At 31.3% G+C, this 13,985-nt stretch overlaps 1 long non-coding RNA gene across 1 annotated transcript; it reads right to left on the bottom strand.

Annotated features, from left to right (window-relative positions):
• Window positions 1–8,822: 8,822 nt before the first annotated feature.
• On the bottom strand, window positions 8,823–11,880 carry LOC139893859 (uncharacterized). Its single transcript, XR_011774731.1, has 3 exons — window positions 10,205–11,880; window positions 10,069–10,124; window positions 8,823–9,884 (listed from the first exon to the last, which is right to left on the bottom strand). It is a non-coding gene; the product is annotated as an uncharacterized lncRNA (long non-coding RNA).
• Between the last annotated feature and the right edge of the window lie 2,105 nt (window positions 11,881–13,985).

Genomic DNA, 13,985 nt, shown 5'->3' with positions numbered 1-13,985 from the left:
ACCGAAGTTTACAAAATTCAGAGAAGCACTTGGAATGGTCTGCAAGACATCGTTGGAAGAAAATTTGCATTGAGGGGGAGTGTTAAAATACAATGCAAATTTAGAATAATATGGAATTAGTATATGTATATGGGTAAAATATCTAGATATTAATATGTATATGAAAAATATCTAGATATTAAAATGTAAAGAAAAATCTAGATATTTATGTGTGTAAGAAATATCTAGATATTTATATGTATAAAAATATCTAGATATTTATATATATCCATGGAAATATCTAGTTTCTAGAAACTTCCATAGAGTAGTATAAATAAGGGTGAGGATTTCATTTGTAGAGTGTGAAGTAAGTTGTGAGAGTTGTGAGTAAGAGTGAAATAAGAAGTGAGTTGTGAAGAAGAGAAGAAGAGTGTGAGTTAGCGAAAGTAGAGAAGAGAAAGCTTGTAAGTAATATTGTAATTGTAATTTAATATAAGTGTTTTTGTTAAGTTTCCCGATCAAGCCTTAGTTTGTGTTTAAGTTCTTAGTGCACTTTTGTTGTTCTTATTATATGGTCGGCTCTGCCGCCTAAGTAATACATGGTCGGTTATACCGCCTAAAGATATATGGTCGACACTGTCGCCTAAGTACATTGTGCACTAAGGATTTATAAAATTAAAGGCTAAACAACGCCAAAGTGTTGGTGTAGTGAGTCTTGTATAGTCTAGATCCTCTATAGTGGGTGTGTTGGGCTCGTCGAAGCTTCCAACATGTTATATGGGTATTTCTTAGTTAATACGTTTATAATGATAATGATGATGAAAAATGTTATCAAACTGATTTTACAGATGAGTTATACATACTTTTATCAATGCAACAACCAATAATTTGGCAGGGATGCTAATTAGAAGATTCATCATCAGAATTGGGTTGGGTTGGGTATCTTTCCTCATGTTGCTTCTCTCTGTATATCCAAGATCAACGAACACCACCTCTTTTTTTACACTAGATGTATATATGGGTAGGGAAGGTTGGTGATGGTTTTGAATGGGTTGTATTAGGACGAACCGAAGCTTGTGTGTTGACCTGAAAGACTTCTGGTCCAAATATTTATCCTTTCTTATGAACTTTTCAATGCATCAAACATGATTAAAAACTCAGTAATAAACGGTTTTAGGAGGTCTTATACATTACCATAAATCACTTTTGTGTGACCTTTTGGGTTTTATTTTGATAGTTGATGAATTAATGTGAATATGATACTATTGAACAAAGTTTTTCAGCTGTTGTTAGTCCTAATGGCAGTGGAAAGAGCAATGTGATTGATACTATGTTGTTCGTTTTCGGAAAGCGAGCAAAGCAGGTACTTTCATTGCATCTTGTATGCGTATATTTGAATCGATTGACTATAAGGTTTTACTAAAATTGATGAATTATTATTGTCTCTTTCAATAAAATAGATACCACTTAAGTGTATTTTATAACAACAAAGCCATTATATTTGTAATACTTGGTTTTTACAACTGTAAAAAAAAAGCATTGTACTTCCTAAACTAGCGGCTTGGTATATATTTGTTTACACAAGTCATATTGTAGTTGCTGTTAAATATTGCAGTTTTGACCCATTTACTTACGAATGGATCATTTAGGGTTATGTTTCATCTCCTATAATGTTCTTTTAAATACTTAAACCGTTCCAAACAACTTTCAAATAAGTCATTGTTTGATAACGTTCTTGACTTGAATTTGACTTGTATAGGCACCTAACTCCAAAGTATGTTGCTTTAGAAAAACTTACGGATGGATCTAATGTTTTCTCCTTCGGGGTCATGCTTTTGGAATTAATCACCGGACGAAGACCCGTTGATTCAGTTTAGACTTGTATGGATGATAGTTTAGTATATTGGGTAAGTTCACTTTCCTACGTGCGTTGTTTTATTAAAACACTTTCAACTTTTTGTCAGGGGATTTGTGGATTTGACCTGAACCTATGGAGAAAGTTAGGCAAGATTGCATCAAATTATAGTTGCAAAACTTGTATAAAAATAATAAAATTTTTATTTGAATTGTGTGTAAACCTACTCTGATATTTATTACATTATCCTTCCTCTGATATTTATTGTATTATTCTTCCTCAGTTAAGATACAACAAGGTTTCAGGGTTGCAAACGGTCAAAAGGCCAATCCCTATTTACAATAGATTAATTTGTTTGTTATTATCCTTGTATAGGCATATTCCAAATTATGCATAGCTATAAAAAAAAATAGAAATAAAAAGAATTTGTACACGGTATTCATCTAATTATTGTATGTTTTTGGATTTGTTATATATGATGGGTTTGTTTTATGTCAAATATACTCTATGAGTTTTCCCTATGTTTATTAGGAGATTATGCCACTCAATATTCTTAGGTCAAATTCTAATGTACATGTGAAACCTCTATTATGTCATGATTAACACGTGGGAAAATGGCAACAAATTGCATTGAACTTTCATCAAAATTCTATTGTATGCATTCAACTTTTAAAAGTTTTATTTTATGTATTCAACTTTATATTTTCTCCTATTGTATGCATTCAACATGTTATAACAGGTTACCTTCTAGGTCACCTTCTAAATATTTACATCTTTAGTCCCTCATATTTGTAAATTCTAATTTCATTATTCCTGCTGTTAAACAAAACATTTATATCTTCATACATTCATCAACTAGCATAAACTATCAATCATTACTCGATACAAATATAGACTAACGCGTTGAATAATTGGGATTTATACTACATAAAATGAGGAGAATAAAATTCAAACTACATAAACCTTCCAAAATGTGAGGTGAACAAAGCAACAAATGATGTACAAACAAGAAGTCTAAGTAACAAGGACGTACCATAAAGGAATGGTAGCTCTTACAAGAAACCAAAGCGTATTTAAGATGGCTCTCCTTTAGTCACAGCCTCACCTGCCAGTTACCCACCAATCCTCAATAATAAATACCGAGTCAAAAAATGAAAAATTAAACCATCTTCTGTTCTTCTAGAGGTCTTCGGTGAAAATCAAGTAGACACCAATATGCTTCTTATCATATTTGGTAAAAGCTTTCTAGTGAAATTGTTTATGTTGTTGTGAATGGAGTACCATCCATTATATATAAAACACAACTTAAATTCAGGTTCCTACAAAACTTAGAAGTTACCAAAACACTTGATTCTTGTGTGATGGGACGAAAATTCTAAGACACGTTGATTTGAGACATTGATATAGATCAGTAACTACTTTGGTTATAGCATTACAACTTTATTGGAAAAAAAACTAAGTGTGGTGACCATTAATGTGTTATTATACAAGTTAGGCAACAAAAGCATGTAGAACTTTAACTCAAAAAGATACAAGGGAGAAGATTATTAGCTCTTTAAGATGACAAAACTCCATTATTAGTAGCTTAAACGTTTCAATTTCATGGTTGTATCAAAGATGAAAATCCAATTCTCTCTACTAAATTGAATGTCATATGCATCACTGTAGAGGTAGGTGGTATAACATCATTTCAATGACAGGAGAGCACATCACGCAAAGATGCTTGCAGGCCAAATGGGAACGAGAACCAGACAACCTTGTAATCTTAGACTTGACAAAATAAAAAAAAATAAAAAATGCATGAACAAAACCAAAAGAAAATACAAAAGACGAATTGAATGTGGAAGCACCATGGCATAAGTGGAAGCATTACAAATCCTCGACATTTTGAAGGACTTTTATAGTTATACTCAACTACCATATTTATCAGACACACAAAGGAACATTTAAATTAATAGATCTATCAATATTTCATTCATAAAATTATATAACATGTTCTACTATGTTAAAAGTTTGATGATAATTTTTGATAAAGACAACACAAAAACACAATGAAATTAGAATTTACAAAAGGACTACAGATATACTCCGATATAACATGTTCTACTATTTATGAAGATATAAATGTTTTGTTTAACAAAAGGACTAATGAAATTAGAATTTACAAATATGAGGGATTAAAGATTTAAATATTTAGAAGGTGACCTAGAAGGTAACCTGTTATAACAGGCTGAATGCATACAATAGGAGAAAATATAAAGTTGAATGCATAAAATAGGACTTTTGAAAGTTGAATGCATACAATAGGATTTTGATGAAAGTTCAATGCATTTTGGTGCCATTTTCCCTTAACACATTAAGCTGGTATGCGAGGTTTGTTCACATTGCATTTGAAAGCGCTTTGTTTGTAATATAATTTCATCTTGGGTAATGTTGAATAGAGTGTCCAGAAGTTTTGTATAATATAATAGCATTATTCCATTAAATGTTGTAAAAAATTATTAATCAAATCAAAAACTCTTATTTGATCTTTAGTTAGAACGAGGAAAAAACTCCCGCTTCGCTGCGGGGCTTTTGGGTAACCTTAGACTTGTTTATCATGCTTTGTTTTTCGCAAACTTTTTATTATTATAGCTGCTTCACTCGATAGCAGTATTTCATTACCGACTGCCTCATTTATAAGAAAATGGGTACAATAGACACCTATAGCTTTATTTATTATTATTTTTTTTTTTCAGTTTTTACCTCCTTCTGTTTATGGGCAGCTTCATTCAAATTTCAACATGTTTAGGGTTAATGGGGGCTCTTCTAATAAGGATCCATGTTAAAAGTATCTCATTATGGGTCGAATTTGCCACTGTATATGTGATTTGGTTCATATTTGTTACTGCTATATTATATCGGATCAAAAATGATTTTGGATAACATCTATGGGTCAGAGTGCACAATGCAGTTGGTTTTTGGGTCATTGGTATTTTTGGTACAACTCTAATTATATATACTTATAGTACAAACTAGATTCATTTTGACAACTAATATAAGCTTAATGGATAAAAAGGATTCACGTTGAGAGTTAATGGTTTAAGGTTAATGAATTGCTATTTAGGGTTTACGCTTAATGGTTTACAGTTTAGGATTTAGAATTTAGGGTTAAGATTTTAGAAATTATGTTTTAGGGTTTAGGATTTAGTGTATAGGGTTTACGGTTTAGTGTATAGGGTTTACAGTTTAGTGTATAGGGTTTACGGTTTAGTGTTTAGGGTTTGGGGTTTACGGTTTCGAGTTTAGGCTTTAGAATTTGGGGTATAAAGTTTAGGGTTTAGGGTTTTTTGGTTTATGGTTTATGGTTTAGTGTTTAGGGTTTACATATAGGGTTTAGTGTTTATGGTTCAGTGTATAGGGTATAGGTTTTAGAGCATAGGGTTTAGGGTTTGGATTTTAGAATTTACGGTTTAGGGTTTAAGGTATAGTGTTTAAGGTTTGGGGCTCAGGGTGTAAGGTTAAGGGTTGGTGGTTAATGGTTTAGGGTTGATTTAGGGTTTAGAGTTTAGTGTATAGGGTTTAGGGTTTATGGTTTAGACTTTAAGGTTTAGATTTTAGAATTTATGGTGTAAGGTTTAGGATATAGGGTTTAGGGTTTAGGGTTTTGTTTATACAATTTATGGTTTAGAGTATAAATATAGTGTTTATGGTTTAGGGTTTAATGTATAGAATTTAGGTTTAGGGTTTATAGGGTTTATGGTTTAGATATAGAGTTTGAGGTTTAGAGTATGGGGTTTAGTGTTTAATGTTTAAGGTTTATGGTTTAGACTTTAAAGTTTAAGGTTTAGATTTTAGAATTTATGGTTTAAGGTTTTAGGATATAGGGTGTAGGGCTTAGGGTTTTGTTTATACAATTTATGGTTTAGAGTATAAATATAGTGTTTAGGGTTTAGTGTATAGGATTTAGGGTTTAGGTTTAGGGTTTATGGTTTAGTGTATAGGGTTTAGGGTTTAGGGTATATGGTTTATGGTTTAGGGTTTAAGATTTAAAGGTTTAGAGTATAAGTATAGTGTTTAGGGTTTAGGGTTTAGTGTATAGGATTTAGGGTTTATAGTTTATGGTTTAGTGTATAGGGTTTAGGGTATATGGTTTATGGTTTAAGGTTTAAGGTTTAAGGTTTAGAGTATAAATAGTGTTTAGGGTTTAGGGTTTAGTGTATAGGATTTAGGGTTTAGGTTTAGGGTTTAGGGTTTATGGTTTAGTGTATAGGGTTTAGGGTATATGGTTTATGGCTTAGGGTTTAAAGTTTAGGTAAGAATGTATCTGGTTCAATTTTTCTTTCGTTAGTTAAGCCAACTTTTTCTAAAAGGGATTGGGGTTTAAAGTTGAAGGTTTAGGGTTTACAGTTTATTGTGTAAGTTTAAGAGTTGATGGTTTAGGGTTTAGAGTTTAGTGTATAGGGTTTAGTGTGTAGGGTTTAGTGTTTAGGGTTTATGGTTTAGCCTTTAAGGTTTAAGGTTTAGATTTTAGAATTTAAGATTTAAGGTTTAGGATATAGGGTTTAGGGTTTTGTTTTTACAATTTATGGTTTATAGTATAGATATAGGGTTTAGGGTATAGGTTTTATGGTTTAGGTTTAGGGTTTATGGTTTAGTGTATAGGGTTTAAGGTATATGGTTTAGGGTTTAGGGTTTATAGTTTAGGGTTTAGTTTTTAGATTTAAGGTTTAGAGTTTAAGGTTTAGGGTTTAGTGTGTAAGGTATAGCGTTGGTGGTTTAGGGTTAGTTTAGGTTTTAGAGTTTACGGTTTAGATATAGGGTTTGGGTTTAGAGTTTAGTGTATAGAGTTTATGATTTAGTGTTTAGGGTTTATTGTTTAAGGTTAGGGTTTACATTTTAAAATTTATGAATTAGGGTGTAGATTATAGGGTTTAGGTTTTAGGGTTTATTGATTAGCGTTTAGTGTTTAGAGTTTAGGGTCAAGTATGTTTTAAGGTTTAGATTTAGGGTTTAGTGTTTAGGGAGCGAGATATGTTGATGAAGCTGAAAGTTAAAGTACAAATTGGGTTATCTTTTGACCCATTTGATTCCTGTATTTTACTCGTATGTTGCAGATGACCCATTAAAGAAATTAAGATTAAAACTTCTCCAATCAACCTATATTAGATAAAAAAAAAAAAAAATTAACCCAATTGACCCAATGCCAATTAATTTGACAATATGGTTTAAACTGTCAGCCTTCTATCACGTTTAATTGTTCATATCGTTCACACAGAAAAAGAACAATTGGTATTTCTCTAAACTTAATACAGTTATCACTTAATACATTTGTTTATAGTACTTCAACTTCAAAGTTTACATATTGATCAATGTTATTTTGTTGAATCATTAAGCTACAACAACTTTCCAAACGTTTTGTCCGTGAACAGTTTAAGAAAACAGTGAAAAAGAGGAATGCCTTTATCAACTCTAACAACAAGCTTATTGGTATTTAACGATTTATGATAAAGAAATGTGTTTGACCAAGTTTTAAGTTGAAGCAACACATACCAATAATACATCAACTCACGTTAAACGACTTACAATGACACTAAACATGCGTTTTCCATCTTGCATCAAACATATTACATCAAGTGGTATTTTTCTTTGTCTACATACATCATATCTAATTACAATGTTTTTTTCAATATTATGTTAATGTTAATGTTAATGTTAATATTACTATACCTGTTTTTATTTCAGCTTTAGAAACTTGGGAAGTCCGGGTGATCACACTGGCCAAACCAACATTGATGTCCATTACCAGTATCAGAATAATCATATCGCTAATGATGAAAATAATGAAAATGAAAGTAGCTCAAGTTTAATTTACTTGGGAAATCAAAGTGAAGAAGAATTGGCTCATGAATCAGATACAGAGTAAATGAATGAAGAAAATCAACATGCACAGCCCAACAATGATCTCCACGACCGACAAGTTATCTTTCCTGTACCAACCGGACAAACCTGGGTATGCAACCATTTCAATTTCAATGAAAAGTATTTTTCGTCATTTAATTCAAAATTTAACGAGAATTCGTATCTATTAACTTCCGAAAGATGTAAAATTGTTGCTAATGAATGTAATAAAAAAATTTATTTAGTCCTTTAATTCAATTGTTCTGAAGCTAGATATGCCAATCGACGAATGATGGTAATTTTGATATGCTACAGATCTTATCATTAAACACGAGTTGCAACCAAACGACTAAAATGTATGATCTTATGTTTGTATAATCTTATTCTTCTGTATATTAAAAAAAATTGTCAATATAAATATGTTACAAATTGTATTCTTATGGAAACATCAACTTTTTTTTTTTTTTTTTTTTTTTTTTTTTTTTTTTTTTTTTTTTGAAAGGCAATGTTAGTGGTTAGCACACGAAGTTAATTCACGAAAATCCCCCCCCCCCCCCGAGACTCGAACCCTGGTCTCCTTGAACACCATGTTAACATGGTGACCAATGAGGCAAAGCCCCATTGGCAACATCAACTTCATATTAATTATCTTCAATTGTTAGATTGTTTGGATAATCAAATTCAAAGCAAAAAAAAAAAAACAAATACAATATAATATGGTATTAATAAATGATTTCGCAATTTATATTACAATATAAAATACTCTTGTCACCCTTCAAAAACCCCGCGAAATCGCGGGTCTTTAACTAGTATATATATATATATATATATATATATATATATATATATATATTAGTTTATAACCCGCGATTTCGCGAGTTTTTAAAATAAGAGATTATAAAACCTATTTTTAAACGTATCAGAAATGTTTTGAAATGAATAATCATTGACAAATGAGAAAGCGATAAATTTGGTGAAAGGCAACACACTGGCAAATGAGAAAAGGATAAATTTGGTGGAATACCGATTGAAATATTTCAAACGATTAGGTAACTAAAAAACCTTAGAACATAAACCTTTTGTTTTTGTTTAGTGGTAAAATACTCCCAAGCAAAATCAAGATAATAACTGCAGTATGACCATATTAAGCAAAATCAAGATAATACATGCAAGCAAAATTAACTTCACTTCCCAATCGCCCTTAATATATACTCTTAACTTCACTTTCCAATCGCCCTTAATATGGTCCTCATCCTTAATATGGTCATGCAGAAACTTCTCATCCAAAGTAACACGGGCAACTAATTATTCATAGAAAATAGGTGCCAATTCTCAAGCTTGATTCCAGCGAGCCTTGGGAAATGCATTTGTTAATAAAGTCAATGACGCATGAGCCATTCCCGTCCCAGGACAAATTCAAAACCTACTAACATTATTAAGTTCAAATTTTTAAACACTTAGAACTGAAATGACAGTTACAAAACCACATTCGATAATCAGAAATACAACATAATAAAATTGTAAAGTTGCCCAGTATTGGCATTGATCAAATATGCATTTTATTGTAATTTACAATTCTAATTCTAAAGTGATAATATATGACTACAACCTATTGGAATTAGGAGGGACTTCCTGACCAAATCACATTTAGTCGATGTCCTTTTGTAGATTTTGGACTGACTACTTTAAAATAAAACAGTCCATATAAGAGTCATGGCAATGAGCTTATTTACTTCATCCTGCAAATCTGAGAAAGATAATCACCAGAACACTTTAAAGTTGTCCATTTAATTTTCAACAAAGGTAAACCTCAATGAACGGGCGAGTTGCGAAATATAACTCAAAACGGGGGGCTTGAGCTCAACCAATAACACCATGTCTATTCATAAAATAGTAAAAAAGAAACTAAATTATCACATAATTATATCTCACTTTTACAAACATGTATGAATACCTTGCGAGCCATTTCATGTGACTATTACTGCATATTGTTCTAGCAATGTCCTGTGCAGTTTACATCAAAATCAGTCAAATCTAAAGATTGTCTGGCAGTTTAGAACATTTCACAAATCTTGTAAATTGTATGATCAACAACTAATATTGCAATTACTCCACCGAGGGTCTGATGGCGTTTTGCTCCCATATAGAACGACAACACTTTGACAATTGCCTACATGGAACGGTATTTCAGATCTAAGAATACGAAAACTTCAGTGCTATTTGTGAAATACAAGTTACTAAAGTACTTTATTAGAACAACGTAATCCAAGTTTTTATTTGGAAAAATTATTCTAATCAGACCTCTATTTCAAACATAGCATATAAAAATGAAAATAGGGTAAAGGGAAACTTACTTTGAGTTCAGTATCACCCAAGCTAGAAACTGAACCAAGCCACTTTGTATTAGCTACTGAACTCCCTAATAGTTAGCGAGCCGTAACTGCAATCTATGCTTCTAACAGAAATTAAGAAGAAAAAAAAGAGAGACACACTGCAAAGATGTTATTCGAGTAAACCCTGGGTGACCAGATCCACTTAGACATGTAACAAAAAAACACTCATTTTATCTGCAACTCGTTCTTAACCATTAACCGGCCCATTTTGAAACCTATAATGCACTTGATAACACAAAAAGAGCTAATTATTTAAATTGAAAAAAGTACATAAATAAGATTGAAGTTAAACCTTGGATACAATGGTACCATTATTAGCCTCAACTTGTCGAAACTTTGAGGTATCACGAAAAGCACAACCAGCAGGGTGCAAATAGCTTTCCAGTCAGCTTCATAGTTGGCCCCCATTTCCAATGCTTGAGACCTTAAAGTGCCACGTGCGTTCAAGGTTAACAAACCTTGAAAGTACAAATACTACCCCATCCTATAAGGATCTAAATATGGTCAAGTAATTTACGACAGGGGAAAGTTAATACAGATATATGTTACAGATCATCATAGTACCACGAGATTGAATCTTGATTCATGAGATGTTGTGGTTCCCACTTTGAAACCTATAATGCACTTGATAACGCAAAACAATCTACTTATTTAAATTGTAGAAAAATCGAACTTGCTTCGCGAGTCTTATTTACCTTCTGATATTCCAGAGATGTATTGCAAACCGGAATAAACGACTCAACCATCACAGTTAATTCGCACAATCACGTTTATGATCCCAAATTTGAAATCGAAATTGAATCTTTGAGAATTATAAACATCACAAACGAATCCAGGGTTTCGTCTTCAACATATTTGAGGCCCTAAGTCACATAAGATTCGTGATAGAAAAAAAAAACATAAGATTACAACTTGCCTCGCGGGTTACAAATTTAGCGATGGACAAAAAACAGATCAATTTAAACTTAGTTAAAAAAGTTGGCCATAATAACAAATCGTTGAGAATCTCACGGTAACTGATCTAACTTGCGTTGACTTTACAGTAACACGATTTGAGAGTGCCTAAAATCAAAGAATTAAGATGTTAAACCATGTGATTCAAATCAAATACACACTCATCATTCATTGAAGCATTTCATCGAACACTTGGAAGGCTTAATTGAGATGATTACAACAACACACTCATCATTCATTGAGACGATTCTTAAATATATTCCAAGATTCATTGATTACATAACAAAAAGAAAATTCAACAAACTAAAGAGTTTAACAGTCGGTTAACGCAAAAGAAATTAAAAAAAGAAAAAACTACACTAATTAGTAATTAGTAGCACAATCGATTGACAAACGAAATAGATCAACAATCGATTATTGAATAAATGTTTCGATACAACTAAACATTTGAAGAAGTGGTTTAGAATGAAGTAGAATAATCGATTACCGATCGCTGGTGAGATACAACGAATTGATTGATATCGCAAATCGGATGAAGTATCTGGATGTTTTTGAATCGTCATTTAATAAAGACATCTGCTATTGAATACATATTCCAGAGAGTGTTTCTTTTCTTGAATCGATTAACCGATGCGATCACGTGCGAACCCTAATTGTATAGATTGAATTCATCTGCATAAGATGATCAACCAATTTTTTGGTGCTGCCCTAAAGGTGAGAGAAGTTTTTGTGATAAAAAGGTGAGAGTTCCAGTATTTTCGTTTGGGGAGGGGTAGTCTTGGCACTCAACAATTAAAAGAAGGAGAGAGACAATTGTTGAGTGATATCCGGTTGTATTGAAAGTTGTTTGTTAATCTAATAGTTACTTTTTCTCCATCTAAACTTATTTAAAATTAATTAGCAAAAAGTTGACTTTGTTATTATATATATATATATATATATATATATATATATATATATATATATATATATATATATATATATAGGCAGGATTATGGGGAAGTAATCAATCGGGAGAAGCGGGGGGAAACAAAAATTTTTCTTTTTTTGTCGTTTTTTATTGGAATTTTTTTCCGGCATCAAGATCACACAAAAATATGAACATTTAGAAAAGACACTTCGTGATGAATGTTATTATTTATGCGGAAAAACGATCGACAAAAATAACATTCAAAATAATATTGTTCGTGAAGAATATGAACATTTTTTTTCATGTTTTGTGAAGTAAAATTTAGCCCGATTTAGAGTTTAGGGTTTTGGGTTTGGTGTTTTGGGTTTATTCCATAAACCCAAAACACCAAACTCTAAACCTTAAACTCTAAACCGTTTGTGTTAAAAACTCAATCTAAATCCTAAATCTAAACCCTAAACCCTAAATTTCAAAACCCTAACATCTAAACCCTATAAACCCTAATATCTAAACCCTAATATCTAAACCCTAATAGCTAAAACCTCAACATACGCTCGAAAAATACGATAATTGTTATATTTTACTTCTTAGAGCATTTTTCTGCCAAAATAAAAACATTTATCACAAAGTGTCTTTATTAAATATTCATATTTTCATCTCATCTATAATGTTCGTGAACAAAGTTTTTTTTAAAAATGAAAAAAAAAAAGTTTTTGCTTTCCCCGCTTTCCTCGATTGGTTACTTCCCTCTTGATCCTACCACTATATATATCATACATCATATAGATCATACATATGTATAAACCGTAAACTTATTTCTGATTTGTCAAACTGTAGTTTATTTCACCCAAGTGTAATTATGTTGTTAATTATTCACTAATAATGCTTAGTTGTCAACTACATAAGTAACCCACGTAGGAAATTCATCAAATCCATGTCACTAATTAATATTAATATATATACTAATTCACGTAAATGACGAACCAATACAAATCCGTCAAGTACCCATTTTCACTGTTATACTGTAGCACTGTAGCTATTTTTTTTTTCTTTTTCAAATACATAAAAATCTTATTCCAATTTACTAATACAATCCTATTGTAATAGAAGCCTAAAAAATATAGGTAAAAAGGGTTATATTTTTATTTTTCATCACCTTTTTCAATATACTGTATATTATTTGATTTTTTATCTTTTAAAAAATCTACTAAAATTATATGGACCATAAGGTTTTGCCGAATAAGTAATTTGTTTAGAAGCCTCAAAACTTAATTTGTTTTGATTCATTTTGTTGTTAAATTGAGCATTGCAACCCAGACTGTAACATATATCCAGTTGTTTACGTATTTTTCATTTATATAGTAGAATATTATCATAACAGTTGCCGACCATTGCGTAAATGGTCTGTAAAGAGTGGACAACATTTTGATGACTTTCAGGTTGAAAACTGTCTAACGATATAGTAGCGTTAAAATGACACTTTTGAACTTCTTATGATAATAGTTGAATCTTTAAATATGAATACAATGATTTTGTATAACTATTACAATACTCCATAACTTAATATTGTTGTCTACTAATGGAGCTATGAATAAATTATATGGGCGTTTTTTAATAGAATGGTGTTGGATTAACTATGAAATTGGGTATAAAAATTGTTTTAAGAAACAAGAAATAATTTAGAGATTAACCTCAATATTTTCAGTCTTTCTTGCTTGTATGAGCTGCAATGGATGTCAATTCATAAAATCCTCCCTCATTGGTAAATTTTATTTTTTCTAAACCTTATTCTATATAAACTCTTGTCCCATACCTACATGTAACTATTATTTGATTTGCATGCTTGAAAATGGAGTTAAATTATATGACTTGAAATTTCATGTCTAAATATTGTTTTGCTTGTCTCTTCGAGTTAGGACTATAATTGATCATGGGTTCTATATACTTACAAAATCCGAGTCTCCCTGCGTAAATGTGTGCCTAATGCTTACAAGCTCTACGCAGGTAACTTTCT

Source organism: Rutidosis leptorrhynchoides, chromosome 2 (genome assembly GCF_046630445.1).
Source record: "Rutidosis leptorrhynchoides isolate AG116_Rl617_1_P2 chromosome 2, CSIRO_AGI_Rlap_v1, whole genome shotgun sequence".
In the NCBI taxonomy this organism is placed as follows: domain Eukaryota; kingdom Viridiplantae; phylum Streptophyta; class Magnoliopsida; order Asterales; family Asteraceae; genus Rutidosis; species Rutidosis leptorrhynchoides.
The sequence above is the reverse complement of the archived record's forward strand: the minus strand, read 5'-3'. Positions and strand labels throughout refer to the sequence as shown.